The 26826-nt window shown below is 40.2% G+C and overlaps 1 long non-coding RNA gene across 1 annotated transcript in view; it reads left to right on the forward strand.

Annotated features, from left to right (window-relative positions):
- The window catches only part of LOC309609997, a 63070-nt gene that overhangs the window by 20277 nt on the left and 15967 nt on the right, over window positions 1–26826 (forward strand). The gene's annotated exons all lie outside the window — the stretch shown is intronic.

Consider the following 26826-nt stretch of genomic DNA (forward strand, 5'->3'; position numbering starts at 1 on the left):
TGATTGATTTGAGTATATTGAAGAATCCTTGCATTCCTGGGATAAACCCCACTTAATCATGGTGTATGATCCTTTTAATGTGCTGTTGGATTCTGTTTGCTAGTATTTTGTTGAGGATTTTTGCATCTATGTTCATCAGTGATATTGGACTGTAGGTTTCTTTTTTTGTGACATCTTTGTCTGGTTTTGGTATCAGGGTGATGGTGGCCTCGTAGAATGAGTTGGGGAGTGTTCCTTTCTCTGCTATATTTTGGAAGAGTTTGAGAAAGATGGGTGTTAGCTGTTCTCTAAATATTGGATAGAATTCGCCTGTGAAGACATCTGGTCCTGGGCTTTTGTTTGTTGGAAGATTTTAAATCACTGTCTCAATTACAATGCTTGTGATGGGTCTGTTTGTATTTTCTATTTCTTCCTGGTTCAGTCTTGGAAGGTTGTGCTTTTCTAAGAATCTGTCCATTTCTTCCAGGTTGTCCATTTTATTGGCATAGAGTTGCTTGTAGTAGTCTCTCATGATCCTTTGTATTTCTGCAGTGTCAGTTGTTACTTCTCCTTTCTCATTTCTAATTCTCTTGATTTGAGTCTTCTCCCTTTTTTTCCTGATGAGTCTGGCTAATGGTTTATCAATTTTGTTTATCTTCTCAAAGAACCAGCTTTTAGTTTTATTGATCTTTGCTATTGTTTCTTTCATTTCTTTTTCATTTATTTCTGATCTGATCTTTATGATTTGTTTCCTTCTGCTGACTGGGTTTTTTTTTGTTCTTCTTCCTCTAATTGCTTTAGGTGTAAGATTAGGTTGTTTATTTGAGATTTTTCTTGTTTCTTGAGGTAGGATTGTATTGCTATAAACTTCCCTCTTAGAACTGCTTTTGCTGCATCCCATAGGTTTTGGGTCATCGTGTTTTCACTGTCATTTGTTTCTAGGTATTTTTTGATTTCCTCTTTGATTTCTTCAGTGATCTCTTGGTTATTTAGTAGCATATTGTTTAGCCTCCAAGTGTTTGTATTTTTTACAGTTTTTTTCCTGTAATTGATATATAGTCTCATAGTGTTTTGGTCGGAAAAGATACTTGATACAATTTCAATTTTCTTAAATTTACCAAGGCTTGATTTCTGACCCAATATATGATCTATCCTGGAGAATGTTCCATGAACTCTTGAGAAGAAAGTATATTCTATTGTTTTTGGTTGGAATGTCCTATAAATATCAATTAAGTCCATCTTGTGTAGTGTGTCATTTGAAGCTTGTGTTTCCTTACTTATTTCCATTTTGGATGAACGGTCCATTGGGGAAAGTGGGGTGTTTATGTCCCCTACTATTATTTTGTTTCTGTTGATTTCCCCTTTTATGGCTGCTAGCATTTGCCATATGTATTGAGGTGCTCCTACGTTGGGTGCATAAATATTACAATTGTTATATCTTCTTCTTGGATTGATCCCTTGATCATTATGTAGTGTCCTTCTTTGTCTCTTGTAATAGTCTTTATTTTAAAGTCTATTTTGTCTGATATGAGAATTGCTACTCCAGCTTTCTTTTGATTTACATTTGCATAGATTATCTTTTTCCATCACTTCACTTTCAGTCTGTATGTGTCACTAGGTCGGAAGTGGGTCTCTTGTAGACAGCATTTATCCAGGTCTTGTTTTTATATCCTTTCACCCACTCTATGTCTTTTGTTTGGAGCATTTAATCCACTTACATATAAGGTAATTATCGATATGTATGTTCCTATTACCATTTTCATAATTGTTTTGGGTTTGTTACTGTAGGTCTTTTCCTCCTCTTGAGTTTCCTGCCTAGAGAAGTTCCTTTAGCATTTGTTGTAAAGCTGGTTTGGTGGTGCTGAAGTCTCTTAACTTTTGCTTGTCTGTACAGCATTTAATTTCTCCGTCAACTCTGAATGAGATCCTTGCTGGGTAGAGTAATCTTGGTTGTAGGTTTTTCCCTTTCATCACTTTAAATATATCCTGCCACTCCCTTCTAGCTTGCAGAGTTTCTGCTGAAAGATCAGCTGTTAACCTTATGGGGATTTCCTTGTATGTTATTTGTTGTGTTGCCCTTGCTGCTTTTAATATTTTTTCTTTGCATTTAATTTTTGATAGTTTGATTAATATGTGTCTTGGCATGTTTCTCCTTGGATTTATCCTGTATGGGACTCTCTGTGCTTCCTGGGCTTGATTGATTATTTCCATTCCCATATTAGGGAAGTTTTCAACTACAATCTCTTCAAATATTTTCTCAGTCCCTTTCTTTTTCTCTTCTTCTTCTGAGACCCCTAAAATTCGAATGTTGGTGCATTTAATGTTGTCTCAGAGGTCTCTGATGCTGTTCTCAAGTCTTTTCATTCTTTTCTCTTTATTCTGCTCTGCAGTAGTTATTTCCACTCTTTTATCTTCCAAGTCACTTATCCGTTCTTCTGCCTCAGTTATTCTGCTATTGATACCTTCTAGAGAATTTTAAATTTCATTTATTGTGTTGTTCATCATTGGCTGTTTGCTCTTTAGTTCTTCTAGTTCCTTGTTAAACATTTCTTGTATTTTCTCCATTCTATTTCCAAGATTTTGGATCATCTTTACTATCATTACTCTGAATTCTTTTTCAGGTAGACTGCCTATTTCCTCTTCATTTGTTTGGTCTGGTGGGTTTTTACATTGTTCTTTCATCTGCTGTGTGTTTCTCTGTCTTCTCATTTTGCCTAACTTACTGTGTTTGGGGTCTCCTTTTTGCAGGCTGCAGGTTCGTAGTTCCCGTTGTTCTTTGTGTCTGCCCCCAGTGGGTAAAGTTGGTTCAGTGGGTTGTGTAGGCTTCCTGGTGGAGGTGACTGGTGCCTGTGTTCTGATGGATGAGGCTGGATCTTGTCTTTCTGGTGGGTAGGACCATGTCTGGTGGTGTGTTTTGGGGTGTCTGTGACCTTATTATGATTGTAGGCAACCTCTCTGTTAACGGGCGGGGTTGTGCTCCTGTCTTGCTAGTTGTTTGGCATGGGGTGTCTAGCACTGTAGCTTGCTGGTTGTTGAGTGTAGCTGGGTCTTAGCATTGAGACACACATCCCTGGGAGAGCTCTTGCCAATTGATATTACGTGGGGCTGGGAGGTCTCTGGTGGTCCAATGTCCTGAACTTGGCTCTTACACCTCAGAGGCTCAGGCCTGACACCAGGCTGGAGCACCAAGACCCTGTCAGCCACACAGCTCAGAAGAAAAGGGAGAAAAAAATAAATTAAAAAAATTAAAATATTTTTAAAAATTATTAACATAAAAAATAAGAATTAATAAAAAAGAGAGAGCAAGCAAAGCAATAAACAAATCCATGAATGATAACAAGCACTAAAAACTAAATTAAGATAAACATAAATATCAGAAACAAATCAGTCACAGACAGCAAACCCCAAGTCTACAGTTGTTCCTAAAGTCCACCGCCTCAATTTTGAGATGATTTGTTGTCTCTTCAGATATTCCACGGATGCAGGGGACATCAAGTTGATTGTGGGGATTTAAGCCACTGCTCCTGAGGCTGCTGGGAGAGATTTCCCTTTCTCTTCTTTGTTCACTCAGCTCCTGGGGTTCAGCTTTGGTTTTGGCCCCATCTCTGCTTGTAGGTCGCCCTCAGGCATCTTTTGGGAAGTCTGAGGTCTTCTGCCAGCATTCAGTTGGTGTTCTGTAGGAGTTGTTCCACTTGTAGATGTATTTTTGATGTATCTGTAGGGAGGAAGGTGATCTCCACGTCTTACTCCTCCACCACCTTGAAGGTCACATCTCCTGTACAAGTTTTTGTGTAGACAAATGCTTCCAGTTCTCTCGGGTGTGCACCTAGGAGTTGAATTGCTGGGTCATAGAGTAACTGAACTGCCAGACTGCTTTCCAAAATGGCCGCATCATTCACTCCCTCCAGAACTATATGAGGGTTTTAATTTCTCCACATCATAAGGGATATTTTAATAAATGACATGATAAATGTCAAAGTGAAGCATGTGAAGTCATGATCTCTCTTAATTTACTGGCCATAAGCTCAAGTAACTTTAAACTCTTAAGAGTTGATTGATTCAACCTAAAAAAAAAAGTATTTAAAATACATGTCCGTATTGTATCTAAGAGAACTTTTTGGAGTTTAGAATACATCTTAATATTTATATAATGAAGTAAGAGCTTCACTTCATAAAGAGAAATGGCCAAGGATTATAAGATAATGAATAGATTTTATTTTGTGGTTTGGAAGTCTATTATGTGAATTTCTGTTAAGGGAGGGACTCAAAGATCTCATCTGTGGCTAACAACCCATAAATTAATATGGTCTACTTCTTACGGACCTGTATTGGTCTGGCCCTGGCTCCTTTTCCATTCTCCAACTACCCTTCTTTTTATTCGCTGAATGTCAGGTTATCTCTGCGGCTTTGTGTGTCTCAGCCTTACTTTGAGGAGTCACCAGCCTTCTTCCCCAGATTCTAATTAGGTGGAATGGCCTAGGTTTATGCTATTGTGGAGTAAATAAAATAAGATACTGCCTAGTTTGTGTTTTTGTTTTGGGCACTGATGGGGAGGAAACTCTAAATCGTTCTGAATAAAATCAAGACAGTGAGTAATCCTGTTGAATGCTTTAGAACTGACTTTGTGAGATAAATATGAACACTGTAGGCTTGTGTGATGATAAAAAAATAGACCAACGTGATGTGCTGCTTTGTAGAGTTTAGGTAAGTGAAAAATTGAGGGGTTGAAGCAAGCTATAGTTCCTCTACTTCTGGTTTTATGTTTTTGGCATCTCATATTCTATAATATTTCAACTCAATTCCACCTTGTTTCAAGCATGGCTTTCTAAAACTGTGTGTACATGAAGTGAACACATGAACCCAACGAATTGTATCATGGTGAATTTTTCTTTTTAAAAAAGCTTACTTTATCTTATGAGATTCTCTCAGTTGTGCTCTTAGGTGACATTTGCATTCAGAAATGTCTTGAAAATAAATGAAGACTTTACAGGAATCACAGTGGACAAAATGCTGTGTCTGTCCTTTCATTACTGGCTGATCTTAGTGCAATTACCATTCTCATCTGTATTATTACACACTCAGACCTGCTGGGTGCCCCACACAAATGCCTGAATTTTTTTTTTAAATCAGAAATTCTCTCTGTTCCCCACCAAGCATTATTCCTGTTTAAGGTTTGCAATTAGAACACCATCAAGCTTTCTTGTATTTTAAAGTACTGGTAGAGGTTGAATGCCCTTCCAGTTTTCCAAGGACCCAGTGCGGGGAGAAAAGTAAAGACTCCTCTGCTGCTCTCTTCATCCCTGCAGGGAAGGTGAGAAAGCAGAGCTGCAGAGAGGTTAAGAAACCTGTACCATGTCATTCAGCTGTTCTCATGATGTCCCACAGAGACACAGTTGGCACTGACCATCGCTGCAGACCCCAGCCTTGGACCACGACTCCCCGCAAAGACAGAGAGGCCCCTTGTGCCTCACTGCACACAGCTGGTCAAGTCCACGCTGATATGCCGTGTGGCTGACAGGGTCTTGGTGCTCCAGCTGCGTGTCAGGCCTGTGCCTCTGAGGTGGGAGAGCCGAGTTCAGGACATTGGTCCACCAGAGACCTCCCAACTCCAAGTAATATCAAATGGTGAAAGCTCTCGCAGAGATCTCCAACTCAACGCTAAGACCCAGCTCCACTCAACAACCAGCAAGCTACAGTGCTAGACACCCCATGCCAAACAACTAGCAAGACAGGAACACAACTCCGCCCATTAGCAGAGAAACTGCCTAAAATCATAATAAGGTCACAGACACCCCAAAACACACCACCGGACACGGTCCTGCCCACCAGAAAGACAAGATCCAGCCTCATCCACCAGAACACAGGCACCAGTCACCTCCACCAGGAAGCCTACACAACCCACTGAACCAACTTTACCCACTGGGGGCAGACGGCAAAAACAACGGTAACTACAACCCTGCAGCCTGCAAAAAGGACACCCCAAACACAGTAAGTTAAGCAAGATGAGAAGACAGAGAAACACACAACAGATGAAAGAGCAATGTAAAAACCCACAGACCAAACAAATGAAGAGGAAATAGGCAGTCTACCTGAAAAAGAATTCAGAGTAATGATAGTAAAGATGATCCAAAATCTTGGAAATAGAATGGAGAAAATACAAGAAATGTTTAACAAGGAACTAGAAGAACTAAAGAGCAAACAGCCAATGATGAACAACACAATAAATGAAATTTAAAATTCTCTAGAAGGCATCAATAGCAGAATAACTGAGGCAGAAGAACGGATAAGTGACCTGGAAGATAAAATAATGGAAATAACTTCTGCAGAGCAGAATAAAGAAAAAAGAATGAAAAGACTTGAGGACAGCCTCAGAGACCTCTGGGACAACCATAAATGTACCAACATTCGAATTATAGGGATCCAGGCGAAGAAGAGAAAGAAAAAGGGACTGAGAAAATACTTGAAGAGATTGTAGTTGAAAACTTCCCTTATATGGAAAAGGAAATAATCAATCAAGTCCAGGAAGCGCAGAGAGTCCCATACAGGATAAATCCAAGGAGAAACATGCCAAGACACATATTAATCAAACTTTCAAGAACTAAATGCAAAGAAAAAATATTAAAAGCAGCAAGGGCAACACAACAAATAACATACAAGGGAATCCCCATAAGGTTAACAGCTGATCTTTCAGCAGAAACTCTGCAAGCTAAAAGGGAGTGACAGGACATATTTAGAGTGATGAAAGGGAAAAACCAACAACCAAGATGACTCTACCCAGCAAGGATCTCTTTCAGAGTTGATGGAGAAATTAAAAGCTTTACAGACAAGCAAAAGTTAAGAGACTTCAGCACCACCAAACCAGCTTTACAACAAATGCTAAAGGAACTTCTCTAGGCAGGAAACTCAAGAGGAGGAAAAGACCTACAGTAACAAACCCAAAACAATTACGAAAATGGTAATAGGAACATTACCAAACATATTGATAACTACCTTAAAGGTAAATGGATTAAATGCTCCAACCAAGAGACATAGACTGGCTGAATGGATACAAAAACAAGACCCGTGTATATGCTGTCTACAAGACACCCACTTCAGACCTAGGGACACATACAGACTGAAAGTGAAGGGATGGAAAATGATAATCCATGCAAATGGAAATCAAAAGAAAGCTGGAGTAGCATTCTCATATCAGACAAAATAGACTTTAAAATAAAGACTATTACAAGAGACAAAGAAGGACACTACATATGATCAAGGGATCAATCCAAGAAGAATACATAACAATTGTAAATATTTATGCACCCCACATAGGAGCACCTCAATACCTAAGGCAAATGCTAGCAGCCATAAAAGGGGAAATCGACACTAAAACAATCATAGTAGGGGATTTTAACACCCCACTTTCACCAATGGACAGAACATCCAAAGTGAAAATAAATAAGGAAATACAAGCTTTAAATGACACATTAGACAAGATGGACTTAATTGATATTTATAGGACATTCCAACCAAAAACAACAGAATATACCTTCTTCTCGAGTGCTCATAGTACATTCTCCAGGATAGATCATATATTGGGTCAGAAATCAAGCCTTGGTAAATTTAAGAAAATTGAAATCGTATCAAGTATCTTTTCCGACCAAAACGCTATGAGACTATATATCAATTACAGGAAAAAAACTGTAAAAAATACAAACACTTGGAGGCTAAACAATATGCTACAAATAACCAAGAGATCACTGAAGAAATCAAAGAGGAAATCAAAAAATACCTAGAAACAAATGACAGTGAAAACACGATGACCCAAAACCTATGGGATGCAGCAAAAGCAGTTCTAAGAGGGAAGTTTATAGCAATACAATCCTAACTCAAGAAACAAGAAAAATCTCAAATAAACAACCTAATCTTACACCTAAAGCAATTAGAGGAAGAAGAACAAAAAAAAAAACCCAGTCAGCAGAAGGAAACAAATCATAAAGATCAGATCAGAAATAAATGAAAAAGAAATGAAAGAAACAATAGCAAAGATCAATAAAACTAAAAGCTGGTTCTTTGAGAAGATAAACAAAATTGATAAACCATTAGCCAGACTCATCAGGAAAAAAAGGGAGAAGACTCAAATCAAGAGAATTAGAAATGAGAAAGGAGAAGTAACAACTGACACTGCAGAAATACAAAGGATCATGAGAGACTACTACAAGCAACTCTATGCCAATAAAATGGACAACCTGGAAGAAATGGACAGATTCTTAGAAAAGCACAACCTTCCAAGACTGAACCAGGAAGAAATAGAAAATACAAACAGACCCATCACAAGCATTGAAATTGAGACAGTGATTTAAAATCTTCCAACAAACAAAAGCGCAGGACCAGATGTCTTCACAGGCGAATTCTATCAAACGTTTAGAGAAGAGTTAACACCTATCCTTCTCAAACTCTTCCAAAATATAGCAGAGAAAGGAACACTCCCCAACTCATTCTACGAGGCCACCATCACCCTGATACCAAAACCAGACAAAGATGTCACAAAAAAAGAAACCTACAGTCCAATATCACTGATGAACATAGATGCAAAAATCCTCAACAAAATACTAGCAAACAGAATCCAACAGCACATTAAAAGGATCACACACCATTATCAAGTGGGGTTTATTCCAGGAATGCAAGGATTCTTCAATATATGCAAATCAATCAATGGGATACACCATATTAACAAACTGAAGGAGAAAAACCGTATGATCATCTCAATAGATGCAGAAAAAGCTTTCGACAAAATTCAATACCAATTTATGATAAAAACCCTCCAGAAAGTAGGCATAGAGGGAACTTACCTCAACATAATAAATGCCATATATGACAAACCCACAGCCAACATCGTTCTGAATGGTGAAAAACTGATATCATTTCCTCTAATGTCAGGAACAAGACAAAGTTGCCCACTCTCACCATTATTATTCAACAAAGTTTTGGAAGTTTTAGCCACAGCAATCAGATAAGAAAAAAAAATAAAAGGAATCCAAATCAAAAAAGAAGAAGTAAAACTGTAACTGTTTGCAGATGACATGATACTATACATAGAGAATCCTAAAGATGCTACCAGAAAACTACTAGAGCTAATCAATGAATTTGGTAAAGTAGCAGGATACAAAATTAATGCACAGAAATCTCTTGCATTCCTCTATACTAATGATGAAAATCTGAAAGAGAAATTAAGGAAACACTCTCATTTACCATTGCAACAAAAAGAATAAAATACCTAGGAATAAACCTACCTAAGGAGGTAAAAGACCTGTATGCAGAAAACTATAAGACACTTAAAGATGAAATTAAAGATGATACAAACAGATGGAGAGATATACCATGTTGTTGGATTGGAAGAATCAACATTGTGAAAATGACTATAGTACCCAAAGCAATCTACACATTCCGTGCAATTCCTATCAAACTACCAACGCCATTTTTCACAGAACTAGAACAAAGAATTTCACAATTTGTATGGTAACACAAAAGACCCCGAATAGCCAAAACAATCTAGAGAAAGAAAAACTGAGCTGGAGGAATCAGGTTCCCGGAGTTGAGAATCTACTACAAATCTACAGTAATCAAGACAGTATGGTACTGGCACAAAAACAGAAATATAGATCAATGGAACAGGATAGAAAGCCCAGAGATAAACCCACACACCTATGGTCACCTTATTTTTGATAAAGGAGGCAAGAATATACAATGGAGAAAAGACACACTCTTCATTAAGTGGTACTGGGAAAACTGGACAGCTACATGTAAAAGAATGAAATTAGAACACTCCCTAATGCCATAGACAAAAACAAACTCAAAATGGATTAAAGACCTAAGTGTAAGGCCAGACACTATCAAACTAGTGCAGAACACAGAAAACATAGGCAGAACACTCTATGACATAAATCACAGCAAGATCCTTTTTGACCCATCTCCTAGAGAAATGGAAATAAAAACAAAAATGAACAAATGGGACCTAATGAAGCTTAAAAGCTGTTACACAGCAAAGGAGACCATAAACAAGGCAAAAAAACCACCCTCAGAATGGGAGAAAATATTTGCAAATGAAGCAACTGACAAAGGATTAATCTCCAATATTTACAAGCAGCTCATGCAGCTCAATATCAAAAAAACCAATAACCCAATCCAAAAATGGGCAGAAGACCCAAGTAGACATTTCTCCAAAGAAGATACACAGATTGGCAACAAACACTTGAAAGGATGCTCAACATCACTAATCATTAGAGAAATGCAAATCAAAACTACAATGAGGTATCACCTCACACCGGTCAGAATGGCCATCATCAAAAAATCTACAAACAATATATGCTGGAGAGGGTGTGGAGAAAAGGGAACCCTCCTGCACTGTTGGTGGGAATGTAAATTGATACAGCCACTATGGAGAACATTATGGAGGTTCCTTAAAAAGCTAAAAATAGAACTACCATACAACCCAGCAATCCTACTACTGGGCATATACCCTGAGAAAACCATAATTCAAAAAGAGTCATGTACCATAATATTCATTGCAGCACTATTTACAGTAGCCAGGACATGGAAGCAACCTAAGTGTCCAACGACAGATGAATGGATAAAGAAGATGTGGCACATATATACAATGGAATATTACTCAGCCATAAAAAGAAACGAAACTGAGTTATTTGTAGTGAGGTGGATGGACCTAGAGTCTGTCATACAGAGTGAAGTAAGTCAGAGAGAGAAAAACAAATACCGTATGCTAACGCATATATATGGAATCTAAATTTAAAAAAAGGTTCTGATGAACCTAGGGACAGGACAGGAATAAAGACGCAGATGTAGAGAATGGACTTGAGGACACGGGGAGTGGGAAGGGGAAGCTGGGATGAAGTGAGAGAGTGGCATGGACATATATACACTACCAAATGTAAAATAGATAGCTAGCGGGAAGCAGCCACATAGCACAAGGAGATCAGCTCGGTGCTTTGTGACCACCTAGAGGGGTGGAATAGGGAGGGTGGGAGGGACACGCAAGAGGGAGGAGATGTGGGGATATATGTATATGTATAACTGATTCACTTTGTTATAAAGCAGAAACTGACACACCATTGTAAAGAAATTATACTCCAATAAAATGTTAAATAAATAAATAAATAAAGTGAGGTAGATTTTCCTTCTGGAACATTTATCTTTTGTGGAGAATCACTTACTATAAATTGATGAATACAGGGCTTACTACTTTACTTGGTGTATAAAAACTATTTTTAAATTAGCTATAAATGTGATGCCGTTTATAAATTCCACCTCAAAAGTACTATTTCTGTTCGCTTGTGTTGCTGCATTCATAAGCATCCAGTAGAGGTTTACTCATTTGTAATTCTCAGGATTGGAAATCCTAATGCTTTCTATTTTTTATACGTTTACTGTATGTGGTAATTTGTGACCAAATTTGGTGATTCAGAGGCACTGGAACAATAGGGCTTTTTAAAAAATCATCAAAGAAAGAATAAATTTCGTTCCTAATGAATTCATTTTATTTTAGCATAAAAAAAAAAAAGGCTTTGGAGAAGCCAAACATCAGACTTGAAGCCCAGCTTCATCTTTTTCTAGTTCTGACCTTGGGCAAGTTATTTCACCTCTCAGCCTCATTTTCCTCCTCTCTCTTTCACTGATAATCACATATAGCTCATAAGTTTCTTGTGAGAATTAAGCAAGCCAACACATAATGGCTTGTCTGGCACATAATTTGTACTCAGTAAATGTTGCCTCTTGCTATTGTCAACAACAGCAATGGCAATAATAATAATACTTTGGAAATATGTGTTATTCTATGTGGGGCGTTTGTTGTAATCTTTATTAACCAACTAATGTGATACCCTATGACTCAATTACTATATCTTTTATTCTGCGGGTTATATAGTAGCTATGCACACAGGTACAGGTGCGCGCACACACACACACACACACACACACACAAGTCCATACGTACTGCACCTGAAGTTTTTAAGGAGAGGTCCTAGAATTTAAATCCTCCTATATTAGGATACATATATTCTCAAGGTCAATACTGTCTCATGTCTTCTCAAATGTAGGAAGAAACATGGGCACATAACTATGCTATATGGTACGCTGTCTCAAACTTGAAGACAGGGCTTCCCTCGTGGCGCAGTGGTTGAGAATCTGCCTGCCAATGCAGGGGACACGGGTTCGAGCCCTGGTCTGGGAAGATCCCACATGCCGCGGAGCAACTAAGCCCATGAGCCACAACTACTGAGCCTGCGCGTCTGGAGCCTGTGCTCCGCAACAAGAGAGGCCGCGATAGTGAGAGGCCCGCGCACCGCGATGAAGAATGGCCCCCACTTGCCGCAACTGGAGAAAGCCCTCACACAGAAACGAAGACCCAACACAGCCATAAATAAATAAATAAATAAATAAAATATTAAAAAAAAAAAAAAAAAACAAAAAAACTTGAAGACAATTCTAGCTGACTGAACACCGTCTTAACCTAGGGCACCCATGGTTTATAGCTCCCTCTTTATTGTGTCAGGAGGGCTCAAGGCCAAGCTTGCCCAAAGAAAGAAAGCACTTTGGAGAGAGCAAAATGTGGATTTGACTCTGGGGCAGCACAGGGGTGCTGTGATTGTCCTACCCATCTCACACACAGTACACTTCACACAAAGCACTGTGGCAACATCACAGAGCTAAATATTCTAACACTGAACAACACATTTCTGTGAAAGCTTTTGTTAATGTCTATATGACACTCTCCCCAAAATGTCACCCTCACATTTTAGTCTATTGACCAGTTATAGTTTTACATACTGATGCTACAAAACTGGTTTAATTATTTTTTCACTTAAGCTACTGATTTTATTTTCCCAGGAATGACTAAGTTGTTTCTTTCTCCTAGGCATAGAGTTTAAATCTGCTTCAAAAAGGACTTGTTTATGTGTCCTTTAAAAAAAAAAAGTCAAGTGAAAAGTCATATTTTTTCTTTTTGTACAAATCCCTGTATATTTTTAATTTGGAGAGTCATCGAAATCATTATAATCTACTTGCCTACTAAAAAAAAGTATTAAGGGAGACCCTTGAGACCCCTGAGCCCAGGACACTTTGTAATAAATGAGCATAAGGCCCAGTGCTACGAATGCGAGTGGATTTTGGAAGGAGGCATAGGGCTTTTCTTTTTCAGACCATTCTTAAAACCTGGAAACAGAGTCATCATTGGGATTTGTGATGTATTCTGCATGAGGATAATTTTGCCTCTGGGAAAGCAAGAGTCAGGCCAAAATCACTCCTGGGATTCTCAAGCCTGAAGTCACTTGTTTGGCTCTGCTCACTAGAGAACTCAAGAATGCTATTCATTGGCCAGTGTGGACAGTGGTTGAGAAATGATTTGCTGTAACAATCATCTCCACAATTTGTTAAGATACAGAAATTCTTCTTCATTGCTCTTCAAGCCCTGGAAAGACAAATCTTGGTGGAGTTTTCAGGTGGGACTTGGAAATAAAGGGCTAGTATATGTTTAAAAATCTCCATGAGCGTTCTTTCTCTCAGAGAACTTTGAAGTGCCTGTTAGTCTTTTGAACAGGTTTTTTGGAAAAACAATCGTGCTATAACACCAGCATGAGATCAGCTTTTGTTAAAATACCCAAGTGAAACCATCAAACTTTACCAAATCCTTTTGGAGATGTAAGACGAGAGCAAGGAGAGAAAGTAAAGGAAATAAAGTTAATTCTGGTATATTCAGATTAGTATTGGCATTATTTTCCTATTTAGATCTCTTCTCAACCATGAAAAAAATAGTCACATACATTGTGTTAATTTTTTTCTTGCTGTTATCCTGCATGACTGCTTCTTAAAATCCTCAGCTGAGTCTCTAAACTTCTGTTTGGAGGCACTTTTTCATATAAAGTTTCACTATCACAATTAAAAAATTCAACACATATTTATTAAATGCCTAATGTGTATTGGGAGCTGTTCAAAGTTCTCAGGATACATCAGTGGACAGACAAATCTCCTTGCCCCCATGGACCTTGCAATTTAGCTCACACAGAGCCTCTAACATATCTGTGCATGACAAGACCCAGACTTCAACATGCTTAAAGGATCCCTGTGGCCCAAAGGGGTCGATTACAAATTGCTTGTAGTGTGTCTGCAAATTCACTAACACATTACACTCAGACATGGAGAAAATAAATATTTTTAAAAATTTGTCTATACCTGATCTAATCTTCCTTATGTGCCCCTGCCCGGTAGAAAACGAAAATGAAAACAAAACAAAACAAAACAGCTAGATTTTCTTCTCCTCCAGTGCAACAATTTAACTATTGTTTTTGATTAATGCTTAGTCTCTAGATTGAAAGAAGAAGTGCTGCATCAGATAATACTTCTGGATGCTGGAAGACTATTTTCTCAATATTTTGTGCTATTCATAATTCAATACTACAGATGCAACACACTTTTAAGTCTAATTGGCATTACTAACATTTTCCCCATTATTTTCGTAAGTCTAGACAATCAACAAAATAGTAAGTCAAGATGTGATTACAGAATTTATGATTTCCATGGTGTAAATACTCTGACCATGGTTGATTTCAAGCTACCAATGTGATGTCACTGAATGTAGAAAAGATGTGCAATAGCTCATCATTACGTACTATTTCCACCAAACAGATATGTAGCCATAGATGACTTCAAATCCTAGATAAGTAAACATGTAGTAGAAATAAAACAATTAGGAAGTGATGAATTTTGAGAGTTTATTACCTTTTAAAAATTTAATATAATTTAATTATAGATTTATATAATTTAATTTTTAATAATGGCTATGTTTAACAACTGGCTTACAGAATTCCTGAAAATTTAACCATTGACTCTCACAAGTCACTATGTCAGGCCAAAACCATAGTAAATCATAAATAATCTCTTTAATTTCCTTATCACTCTCCTTCAGTCCAACAGCAGATCATGTTGACTCTCCCTCTAAAACATACCTTGAATCGCTCCCTTCCCTGCTCCCATTACAGTTCTCATCACCAGCATGTCTCACCTGTGTTCCTGCAAAACCTCCTGACTGCTCTCTGCCACCACTTCTAACATACCCGCAGTCCATTCTCCTTACAGTAGCCAGTCATATTTCTTAAATGTACATCACATTGTATCAGTATCACTTCCCATCTTCAACTCTTTAACATTTCCCCGTTGTCCTTAGAAGAAAACCCAAGCTCTTATGACGCCCAGTAAGACCCTACATCATCTGGCTACCGCCTGCCTTACAACTTCATCTTGCCCATCGTCCTACTCAAGCACTACATGCCAGCCACACTGGCCTTTCCTTTTCTAAAACGTGCCGATCTCAGGGCTTTGGCACTTGTTTCCTCTGCTGGGAAGGCTCTTCTTCCTTCACAGCATTCCAGCCCTGGCTCCTTCTCATTAGGTTTCCGTGAAATCACTCTGTGATGGTTAATTTTATGTGTCAACTTGACTGGACCATAGGATGCCCAGATATCTGGCTAAACATTATTTCTGGGTGTATATATGAGGGTTTTCCCAAAGAAATCAGCATCTGAATTGATTGACTGACTAAAGTCAATTGCCCTCCCCAATGTGAGTGGGCCTCATCCAGTCCATTGAGAGCCTGAATAGAATAAAAAGGTCAAAAAGGATTAATTTACTCTCTTCCTGACCGCTGGAGCTGAGACATCAGGCTCCTCCTGCCCTTGGTGCTCTGGTTCTCAGGCCTTCAGACTCAGACTAGAATCTCTGCTTCCCTGGTCGTTGAACTATAGTACCACTGGCTTCCCTGAGTCTCCAGCTTGCAGGTGGTAGATTGTGAGATTTCTCAGCCTCCATAATTCTGTAAGCCAATACTTTATAATAAATCTTTTTGTTGTTGTTGTTGTTGTTTTCTTTTTTTTTTCTGGCCGTGCTGCGCGGCATGTGGGATCTTAGTTCCCCAACCAGGGATCGAACCCATGCCTCCTGTGATGGATGTGCAGAGTCTTAACCACTGGACCACCAGGGAAGTCCTGATAATAAATAAATAAATAAATAAATATAAAAAAATATAAACATATAAATATATTTATATATTTATATTATATTATTATGGTATATAATAGATTATAAATATTATATTAATATAATATTTATATATTTATATAAACATATTTATATTATATATATATATATGTATCTCCTGTTGGTTTCCTTTCTCTGGAGAACCCTGACTAATACAAATTTGGGTACTGAATGGTTCTAGGGGAATAGCATTTTATGGATGAGTTTTCTGAGTTGGTTCTGGGGTTTCTGAAATTGGCCTTCTCATCTATTTAGATTTAAAGACCCTAATGACTTTATTTCCAATAGTAAAGAAAACAGTGGTAGTTAATGGAGTGGACTTCGTAATAGAGGTATGCAAATACCTGCCCTGGATACTCCTAATCAACAACTTATTAGAAGCAAAGAGCTGAATGACTGTGTATGTAATGCTTTTGAACATTTTTGGAAAACTAACAAATATAATGACATTGGTGGGCAGCTCCTAATGTCTTTGGACAAAGTGGTAAAAGAAGAGGATGAGCTCAGGGATTTGAATTCCCAGCTCATATGCTGTACAAATGACCCGAAAGCTTCTCTGTGTGCCTTTATGAGACCCTTAGAGATGCAGAGCTGAGATCGCTGAAAATCAAATGCAGAATCTCATCCTGTGACTGGCTGAATTACAACGTACGTTGAACTTCCACCCTTGCAAGGTGTCTACCATAAAAGTAAGGGCATTGATCGGGAAAGAACTGGATCCTCTAAGCTGGGATGGGGACATGCGGGAAAACACTGATGAAGCTGGGAGAGACCCTTATGAAGCTGGAGACATTGAGCTCCTAAATTCTGATTAGTCCCCTTTGCCAGTGGAAGAGCTCTCCCCACTCCCAGTATAAGTGATCTGCCCACCCCGGTGGGAGTAACCTCCTCGCCCCCAGTAGAATTGCTGTCCTCATCCCCACTGGCAACGGCATCCCCGCCCCCAGTGGTATTGGCCTTCCTACTCCCGTCTGAGGGGGTTAACCCTGTATTGCCTGAGAATTTGTAAAGGCCTCTCCTGAAGCAGCTGCCATGCAAGACAATGTTGCTTCTCCTCAGGACCCACCCCTACCACCTGCTTTGCTTCTAGACCTATAACTAGACTTGGGTCCCAGCAGGCCCCTAAATGTTAGGACTACGCTGTAGTCCAAAAGAACTACTTGAGTTTTCTGATTTATACCAATAGAAACCCAGAGAACATGTGTTAGAATGGATACTAAGAATGTGGGATAATGGAGAAAGGAACACAAGGTTGCATCAGACTGAAATTATTGATATGGACCACTAAGCAGAGACTCTGCAATTAATGTTATAGCTCAGGAAGTTAGAAGGTTTGGTTGGTTGGCTGAAACATAGATGAAAAAGTGGCCCAAGTGAATGAATTGAAAATGCCCAACTTGCCTTGTTTTTTTTTTTTTTTTAATTACTTTATTTATTTATTTATTTTTGGCTGTGTTGGGTCTTCATTTCTGTGCGAGGGCTTTCTCTAGTTGCGGGGAGCGGGGGCCACTCTTCATCGCGGTGCGCGGGCCTCTCACTGTCGCGGCCTCTCCCGTTGCGGAGCACAGGCTCCAGACGCGCAGGCTCAGTAGTTGTGGCGCACGGGCTTAGTTGCTCTGAGGCATGTGGGATCTTCCAAGACCAGGGCTCGAACCCGTGTCCCCTGCATTGGCAGGCAGATTCTTAACCACTGCGCCACCAGGGAAGCCCCCTTGCTTTGGTTTAAAGTAGAGGAAGGGATTGAAAGGCTTAGGGATACTGGAATGTTAGAGTGGATTTGTCATTTAAGACCCACTCACCCGTACTGGGAGAATCCAGAAGACATACCTTTCACCAATACCGTGAGAAATCAATTTGTGAGGGGAACCCTGACATCCTTAAAGAGCCCTGTGTTTGTTCTCTGCAGGCCAGTCCTCACAGTGAGAACTGTAGTCACTGAACTGGGAAACTGAAATGCAATGGGATTTATTGGATCCCATGGTGGCAGGGGCCAAGTGGCGGCACTCAACACCAATGGCACGGTGAGCGTGGTCACTGTAATGAGTAGTAGAATCAAAGCAGCAGTCAGAATAGACTGACTCATGCAGACCTATGGAGTTGGCTATGGTGTTGATCATGGTGTTTCTAGAAATCAATAGATAGGATGCCTACTAAATTCTTTTTTATAAGCAAGAAAGTTCTAGGTCAAGTGAGCTGAAGTCTAACCTGAACAGGGTCATGGCCCTTTAATCAAATCCCAGACTTGAGCCAGTTTACAGACCCAAAGCCTCTTGAATGAAGCGGAGGCTGGGTTCGCTTGAGGAATGCTATGGACTGAATGTTTCTGTCCCACTCAAATTTGTATGTTGAACCCTAATCTCTAATGTAATGGTATTTTGAGATGGGGCCTTTGGGAGATAATTAGCCTTCATGAATGGGATTAGTGTCCTTACAAGACGAGATACAAGATAGTTTGCTCCCTCTCTCTGCTCTTCAGCATGTGAGGATACAGAGAGAAGACAGCCATCTGCAAACTGCTGGAATGCCTCAGGAGGCACAGGATTTTCTGACACCTTAATCTTGGACTTCCTAGACTCCAGAATTGTGAGAAATAGATGTTTGTTGTTTAAGCCACCCAGTCTGCGGTATTCTTGTTATAGCAGCCCAAACTGACTAAGGCAAGGAAGGACCCCAGTACACTACCAAAAATTTATTGTGTTAACCTTTCTCCTAGCCTTCCCCAAAAGGACCTATGGCCTTTTACCAAGGTAACTGTGCATTGGGGGAAAGGAAATAATCAGACATTTCAGGACCTTTGGACATTGGCTCTCAACTGACACTAATTCCAGGAGACCCAAAAAGTTTATTGTGGTCCTAGTCAGAATAGGGACTGATGAAGTTCAGGAGACCAATGGATTTTTAGCTCAGGTCCTTCCCACAGTGGGAAATGACCTGAACTAGGGTCATTTCCCTAGTTCCACAATACATAATTGTAATAGATATACTCAGAGGCTGGCGGAATTCCCACATTGGTTCCCTGACCTGTGGAGTGAGAGCTATGATGGTGGGAAAGGCCATGTGCCACTAAAACTAAAAACTAAAAACTCCCCCTATCTAGGAAAAAAGTAAGCTGAAAGCAATACTTGGAGGGATTGCCGAGATTAGTGCCACCATCAAGGACTTGAAGGATACAAGGGTGTTAATTCCCACTACCTCTCCATTAAATTCACCAATTTGGCCTGTGCAGAAGGCAGATGAAACTTGAGGAATGACAGTGGATTGCTGTAAACTTAACCAGGTGGTGATGCCAATTGTAGCTGCTTTACCAGGTGAAGTTTCATTGCTTGAGCAAATTAACACCTTCCCTTTGGCCTGGTATGCAGCTATTGATCTGGCAAATGCCTTTTTCTCCACCCTTGTCCATAAGATCCACCAAAAGCAGTTTACTTTCAGCTGGCAAGGTCAGCAATATACCTTCACTGTCCTGCCTCAGGGGTATATCAATTCTCCAGCCATACATCTTAATTTAATTCGGGTGAATCTGTATCACCTTTCTCTTCCACAAGATATCATACTGGTCCATTAAATTGAGGACATTATGTTGATTGGACCTAGTGAGCAAGAAGCAGCAACTACTCTAAACTTATTAGTAAGACATTTGCATGCCAGAGGGTAGGAAATAAATCTGACAAAAATTCAGACGAATTTTTTTCAGTGAAATTTCTAGGGGTCCAGTGGTGTGGGGCATGTCAAGATATCCCTTCTAAGGTGAAGGATAAGTTGTTGCATATGGCCCCTCCTACAAGTGAAAAAGAGGCACAGCGCCTAGTGGGTCTCTTTGGATTTTGGAGACGACATATTCCTCATCTGGGGTGTCTTACTGTGGCCGATTTACTGAGTGATCTGAAAAGCTGCTAGTTTTGAAGTGGGACCCGGAACAAGAGAAGACTCTGCCACTGGTCCAGGCTGCTATGCAAGCTGCTTGGGCCATATGATCGAGCAGATCCAGTGGTCCTTGAAGTGTCAGTGGCAGATAGGGATGCTCTTTGGGGCATTTAGCAGCCGCTATAGGAGAATCATAATGCGGGCCCTTTAGAGCAAAACCCTGCCATTCTCTGTAGATAATTACTCTCCTTTTGAAAAACAGTTGTTGACCTGCTCCTGGGTCTTAGTAGAGACTGAACATTTAGCCATGGGCCACCAAGTTACCAGGCAGCCTGAGCTGCCCATCATGAACTGGGTGTTGTCTGACCCACCAAGCTGTACAGCAGCACTCCATCCTCAAATGGAAGTTGAGTATCTCTGATCAGGCCCATGCAGGCTCTGAAGACACAAGTAAGTTGCATAAAGAAATGGCCCAAATGCCCATGGTCCCCACTCCTGCTGCACTGGCTTCTCTCTCCCAGACTGTACCTGAGGCCTCATGGGGAGTTCCCTAAGATCGGTTCACAGAGGAAGAGAGGAGACTCAGGCCTGTTATATAGATGGTTTTGCATGATATGCTGGCAGCAGCAGAAAGTGGAGAGCTGCAGCACTACAGCCCCTTTCTGGGACATCCCTGAAGGACAGTGGTGAAGGGAAATCCTCTCAGGGGACAGAACTTCAAGCGGTGCTTCTGGTTGTTACTTTGCTTGGTGCTTACTGAAGGCAAGGGGGATATGGAGTGAGTAGCGGAAGCAGGTAGTTATAAATACCCTGTGACCAGTCACAGAAATGAGGGCTGTTATTATAATGAGCATTTCCTCCTTAGTTAGTTATGAATACGTGTGTGTATCAAGTATCTTCATTTATTTTCCTCTCTTATTCCCTTATCGTGTAACATAAGATGTATTGATTTTATATCATAGTATTTAAGTACTGTTAATTTTACATCACAGTATTTAAGTTATGAGAAATCAAGGAGAAGAGTCAACATCACTCAAGGACTTTCCCTCTTCTTCTGAGGAAGAGGTTAGAAAGTTTTGGGTTGTACGCAGGATAGGTTGATCACGTTAGGTGGAGTTATGACTTTGTTATTGTCTTTATTCGGAGATTAAGTATGGCTGAAGATGTGTATGCTGCCAGATTGACAAGGGGTGGACTTGTGATAGTTAATATTATGTGTCAACTTGACTGGACCGTAGGATGCCCAGATATCTGGTTAAACATTATGTCTGGCTGTGTCTGTGAGAGTGTTTCTGGAAGAGATTAGCATTTGAAATCGGTGGACTAAGTGAGGCAGATGGCCCTCCCCAGTGTGGGTGCTGCTCATCTAATCCTTTGAGGGCCTGAGTGGATTGAAAAGGCAGAGAAATTCAGTCTTCACCTGCCTGCTGGAGCTAGGACATGGATCTTCTCCTGATCCTTGGCTCCTGGTTTCAGGCCTTCAGACTTGGACTCGCTCTCTGGCTCTCAGGCTTTGAACTATACCATTGGCTTTCTTGGGTCTCCAGCTTGCACAAGGCAGATGGTGAGATTTCTCAGCCTTCATAATCACACGAGTCAATACCTTATAATAAATCTTTCACTCTTCATCTTTCATCTATCTATCTATCTATCTATCTATCTATCTATCTATCTATCTATCTATCTCCTGTATTGGCTTTGTTTCTTTGGAGAACTCTGACTAAAATCATGTCCTAGGAGAGTCTTCCCTGATGATTTTATCTAAAGTAGCTCCCACTCCCCATATCACCACTCTCGGTCACATTACCTCATTCCCATGAACTCAAGCAAATTACTTAGCCTTTTTAGGCCTCAACTTTGTAATTTGTTAAATGGAAGGAACTGTAATACTTTCCTCATAGGGTGTTAAACTCTCTGAGTTTTCTAATCTGTAAAATAGGAATAAAAATGGTACCTATGAGGATTAACTGAGAAAGAGTATGGAAACATTTTAGCCCAGAATTTGGTATCTACTATGAGTTCAATTACTAGAAGCTGTAGAGTGTTGTTCATTTGCATATTATCAGCAAGCAGATTAAGGGGCAGGGGTGTGTCTAGAGCACCATAGAACTGGGTCCAATAACACAGAGTCATAGCAGATCCTGGGCCAGAATTGTGTTAGGAAGAAGTGGAGTTTGGGCCTGGAGATTGGGGCACCATGATGGTAGGTGTGAGTGAGAAGGTTGCTCATGACAATAGAATGACAGAGAAAACCCAGGAATAGTTCAGTTTTCATAGATGGAAAATTTTATTAGGAATGGTATCTGGATATCTATCAAACTACTGGAGAATCTCTATTCTTCACTGAATATCTATTTTTTTAGAGAAAAAAAAAAGCAAAACCATGTTCTGAGACCATTGAATTAGAACAACTTGGCAGTTGGCTGTTTTTAAATGAATGACTAGTGTATTCATCATATAAAGCCAGGCCACTGGACGACTTCTGTTTCTTCTAATATTGGGTAGGTCAAATAATAGAGAGTGAATCATGAGTTAAAGTTACTGGTTCAGATTGATCAAGGAGAGGTGAATCACTAGATAAGTGGGGAAAAATTAAAGAAAAAATAATTGTGAACACAGAAGAGGGCCACAGAAAAGGGGAATAGGAGCAGGTATCTGAAATAGAAGGACATGATTGGGGGTAGAGGGGAAAAATGAGAGAGAAGCAAGCCTTCAAAATGTAAAGATGACCCAGGCTTTATCCCTAAATGGCTAGAGCATACAATTTTAAGACCTCAAAGCAAAAATACCTTAACATTTAAGAAAGTGTCTCCTGGCCCAGTAATAGACTGATGCCCCTTGAATGGTTTTGGAATAGGTGTGTAGGCAAGAGAGTGATTTGGCAGAAAGGGGAAGAGTTCATCTGAAAGAGGAAATCTGAGGTTAGAAGAACAGGAAAGCAGATCATTCATGATGAATGTAAAGGAAAGAGCAAGGTTTAATAATGAATCAGGGGGACAAAGATTAGAGCTAACACTACTGTAGTAACCGTGTACTTACCACACATGAAACCCACTATGGCAAGCTTTTTACATGTACCACCGCCATGAATCACAACGACCCATAAGATAAGTCCTTGGTTAGCCCCATTTAACACGGTAACTTGGTAACTTTGTGGAGATGGATCTGGGAGGCAGGAGATCTGAGTTTTACATCTAGGGTCTCTGAGACAAAAGCGCCTCCACAGCACCCGAAAAGCTGAGAGAAGATGATGAAGATTGGGAAAGGACCAGGAAGAGAGTTACAAAGAACTTTTTTTTTTTTAATTTTCTTTATTTTTTATTTATTTATTTTTGGCTGCGTTGGGTCTTTGTTGCTGCACACGGGCTTTCTCTAGTTGCGGTGAGCGGGGGCTACTCTTCGTTGTGGAGCACAGGCTCTAGGTACGTGGGCTTCAGTAGTTGTAGCACGCAGGTTCAGCAGTTGTGGCTCATGGGCTCTAGAGCACAGGCTCAGTAGTTGTGGCACATGGGCTTAGTTGCTCCGTGGCATGTGGGATCTTCCCAGACCAGGGCTCAAACCTGTGTCCCCTGCATTGGTAGTTGGAGTCTTAACAACTGCACCACCAGGGAAGCCCCAAGAACTTTGATGCTAAAGAATTTTAGAATGAAAGTAAGACACAGCAAAGAAGAAAACATTTAATTCATATTTATTGATCACCTTGTGGACTCAGGAGCACATATACAATCTCCCTTCATCACCCAAGAACTCTTGAAATAGACATGATTTCCGTTTACACAGATGAGGGGATCGAAGTGCAGAGAAGTCACCGTTAATCACTGAGTTCTTAAATACCAGAGCCAGGATTAGAACCGCTGTCGGCAGCGTTAGAAAGCCCACAGTATTTCCATTCGAACAGCTGCCTTGGGAAAGGAAGTGCTGAGGCTGGGTGTGAGAGAGCAGAAATGGCATCTCCTTCGAATGGTGGGGCAAAAAATGCAAATAAAGCATGACTAGAAAGACAAAAAAAGGAAATGAGAAAGGGAGGACCACAGGGTGATAATTAAGCTCACACCACCTGTTTTTCCTTTGGCCAAAGAGGTCTCTTTTCAAGGCTCTGAGTGACAAACAAAGCAACCGAGTGGCTCAGAAGGGCCAACGTGGGTCATCGCATGAAACGTTAAGAGTTGTTAAACATGTGATTTGGAGAAACCCCAAACTGTGACAAGAAAGATTCCAGACGTTGGACATACTGACTGACACACTGTCGACTGCAACAGATGCTTCAGAGAAAACAAAAATTTTAAAAAGGGATAAACACAGAGGGGAGCTCAGGAAGACACACTCTGTAGAGGTGGTTGGCAGGAAGTGTGGTTACCGTATAGGATAGAGAGCCACATAGCTGGGGATGAAAAACAACCCTACAAAGCGGGTAAGGTAGGTTTTATTATCACCATTTTGCATAGAAGGAAACTGTGGCCCACAGAGTTTGAGGACTTGCCCGAGGTGCCTAAGTTTTAGACTGTAGATGTCAGACTCTAAATCAAGTGTGCCTAATACTGAACCATTTGTAATTTAAAGAAATATGTTTCTAATGGTGAATTTGGAGATTCAGATAATGGGGGAAATATTCTTGAGCAGGACTCTTTACTTTCTGCTATACCGGTAGCTCTTTTTAAAAAATGATCTGGTCCTTAATACAAACAACCTTGTTTTCCAGATGAAAATGACATTCAGCTCAGTCTTGTTAGTGCCGTGTTTGGTTGTGGTAGTGTTTTCCAGGTGCAGATTCATATAGAACCTTAACCTTGTACGGGCTAATAATTAACAAAGGTGGACGCTGACTTCACAAAGTGATTGAGGATTGGACTGCAGGTCCTTTTGTTTGCAGCCGTCCAGGATACAGTGATCCTCTGGAAAGCAATTCTTTGATGGCCAGCTAAATGTTATTCACAGAAGTAAACTGACAGCTGGGAAATACACCACGCCCCCCCCCACCGACCTGCATCCCCTCCCCGACCCTGGAGTCTTTGTTTCACACTTAAGCATGTGTGAGTAAAATGGACTGAATTAACTCTGGCCCATTTAGAATAGAATCAACTCATTTTGGCCCACAAAACTTTGTATTGGATATACTCACAATTATCAATGCATGCTGACACTCTTGGCTGTTCAGATTACTATTTTTGCTCCTTCTTCAAGGAAATCTGGGAGAATGCCCAGCTTTCCTGCCCCAGTTTCTGTACTAGGATGAGTAGGAGACACTAGAAATTGTAGTCAAAGTGATGTTAAAGTTTACTGTTGAATGTTTCTAGACGCTTCGTGCCTATATCCTACACCCCTGCTTTATTCCATTTGGATAAAATAAATATTCTCTGGTATCAATAAGATTAAGTGGCTCATTGGCAGCGTGGCAACTCCAAATCGGGACAAAAATCAATGCCTTGACCACTAGCCAGCCTCTTCATGAAGAATCAGCCATCTCCTGAGTCCAGATGGATGGTGTGCTTGATTATTTCTCCTTTTGACATGGTTTGTTCAGGATTCAAAGTATTTTTACAAGAAAAAGCACGCAAACCTCATTATCTACCTTCTGAGCTGTGGTAAAGTCATCTTAAAAGGGTAGTTACTTTATCTTTTTTCTTTGCTCAAAATCTCAAATCCAAGGCAACTAGAAATGGAGGATAAGTTTTGTTTTAGAAGGTAGAAAACATGTTTGTTTTAATATAACAAAAGACAGAGGTAGGATATTGATCAGTGTAGATTGATGTGGGAGAAGATTAAGTGCTAATCCCTATTCACCATTCAGTCTCTTCCTCACCTCACTGTATTTCCTTCCTCCCTCCCTCCCTTTTGTCGTTTCTTTCCTTCTCTCTCTTTTCCCCTCTTTCCCTCCTTCCCTTCCCCTCTCTCTCCTTCTTCCCTCCTCCCTTCTTCCTTTCCCTCCTCTCACTCTGTCTCCTTTCTTCCTTTTGTTTTTAGTTTTTCTGTATTTGTACATCCTTACCTGTTTCCTGTCCTAGACCTCCTCTTTCCCAGGACATGACCGTGTATAAGGCCACGCTGTCTGGGTTCTGTAACTTCCTGGCCACATCTAACATCCCCAGGCAACAAACTGGTCAGGATGGAGACGGTTTAACAGCTTAGTTGTAGCACCTTCAGGCTCTGAATGACAGAGCTCCTTACCACCTGCATCACAGATCTGCAGGAAGTTCCTCTGACTGTGCTCATTGACTCTGAAGGGCCCTGGCAATTCTTGCTGTAACCAGAAGAGGCAGATAAGGTCCTAGCTGAGGGAAGCTGGATGGAAGGTAGCTAAACAAAGAGAGCTGAGGAGCCCCAGCAGGAAGGGCTGCTGCCGAAGCAGACCATTAGGATCCCATTTAGTTGTAATGTCTAGGACGCTCTGATTTGCTCACTGTCACGTAGTGGCCCCTTTAAAGCCAGGTGCTGTGAATCCCAGCTGAATGCTGTCGCAAGACTGTTCTCAAATTGTATGTATATAATTTTATTTATGTAAGTATGTGTAAAAGATACTCTGTATACTTGAGCATAGGAGAGAGCTGGAGCTGTAGAAGCCAAAATGTTCAAAGTGATTACTAGTGGGACTTTTGCTGATTTGTATTATTTGGGTTTCCCCCGACCTTATCTGTATTATCTAATTGTTCACAGTAAATGGTTTTACTTTGTTCTCATTTTTCTCATCTCATTTTGGGTAGTGGAGAAAAAGAGAACACAATACAAGCACCCACATTTTTGATAAATCATGAAATTAAAAAAGAAAGGAAGATTGTTCTCATACCATGGGCATGACATTGACCACCCCCTCCTGCCAATATAGTGTATAATACAAATGGACACTCATTTTATATTTCTCATTTTCCCATGCCCCCCAATGGTTTTCTTCTTTCAAATTTATTCTTT

The sequence above is a fragment of the Balaenoptera borealis genome (genome assembly GCF_965194805.1).
Source record: "Balaenoptera borealis genome assembly, chromosome: 13".
Lineage (NCBI taxonomy): Eukaryota > Metazoa > Chordata > Mammalia > Artiodactyla > Balaenopteridae > Balaenoptera > Balaenoptera borealis.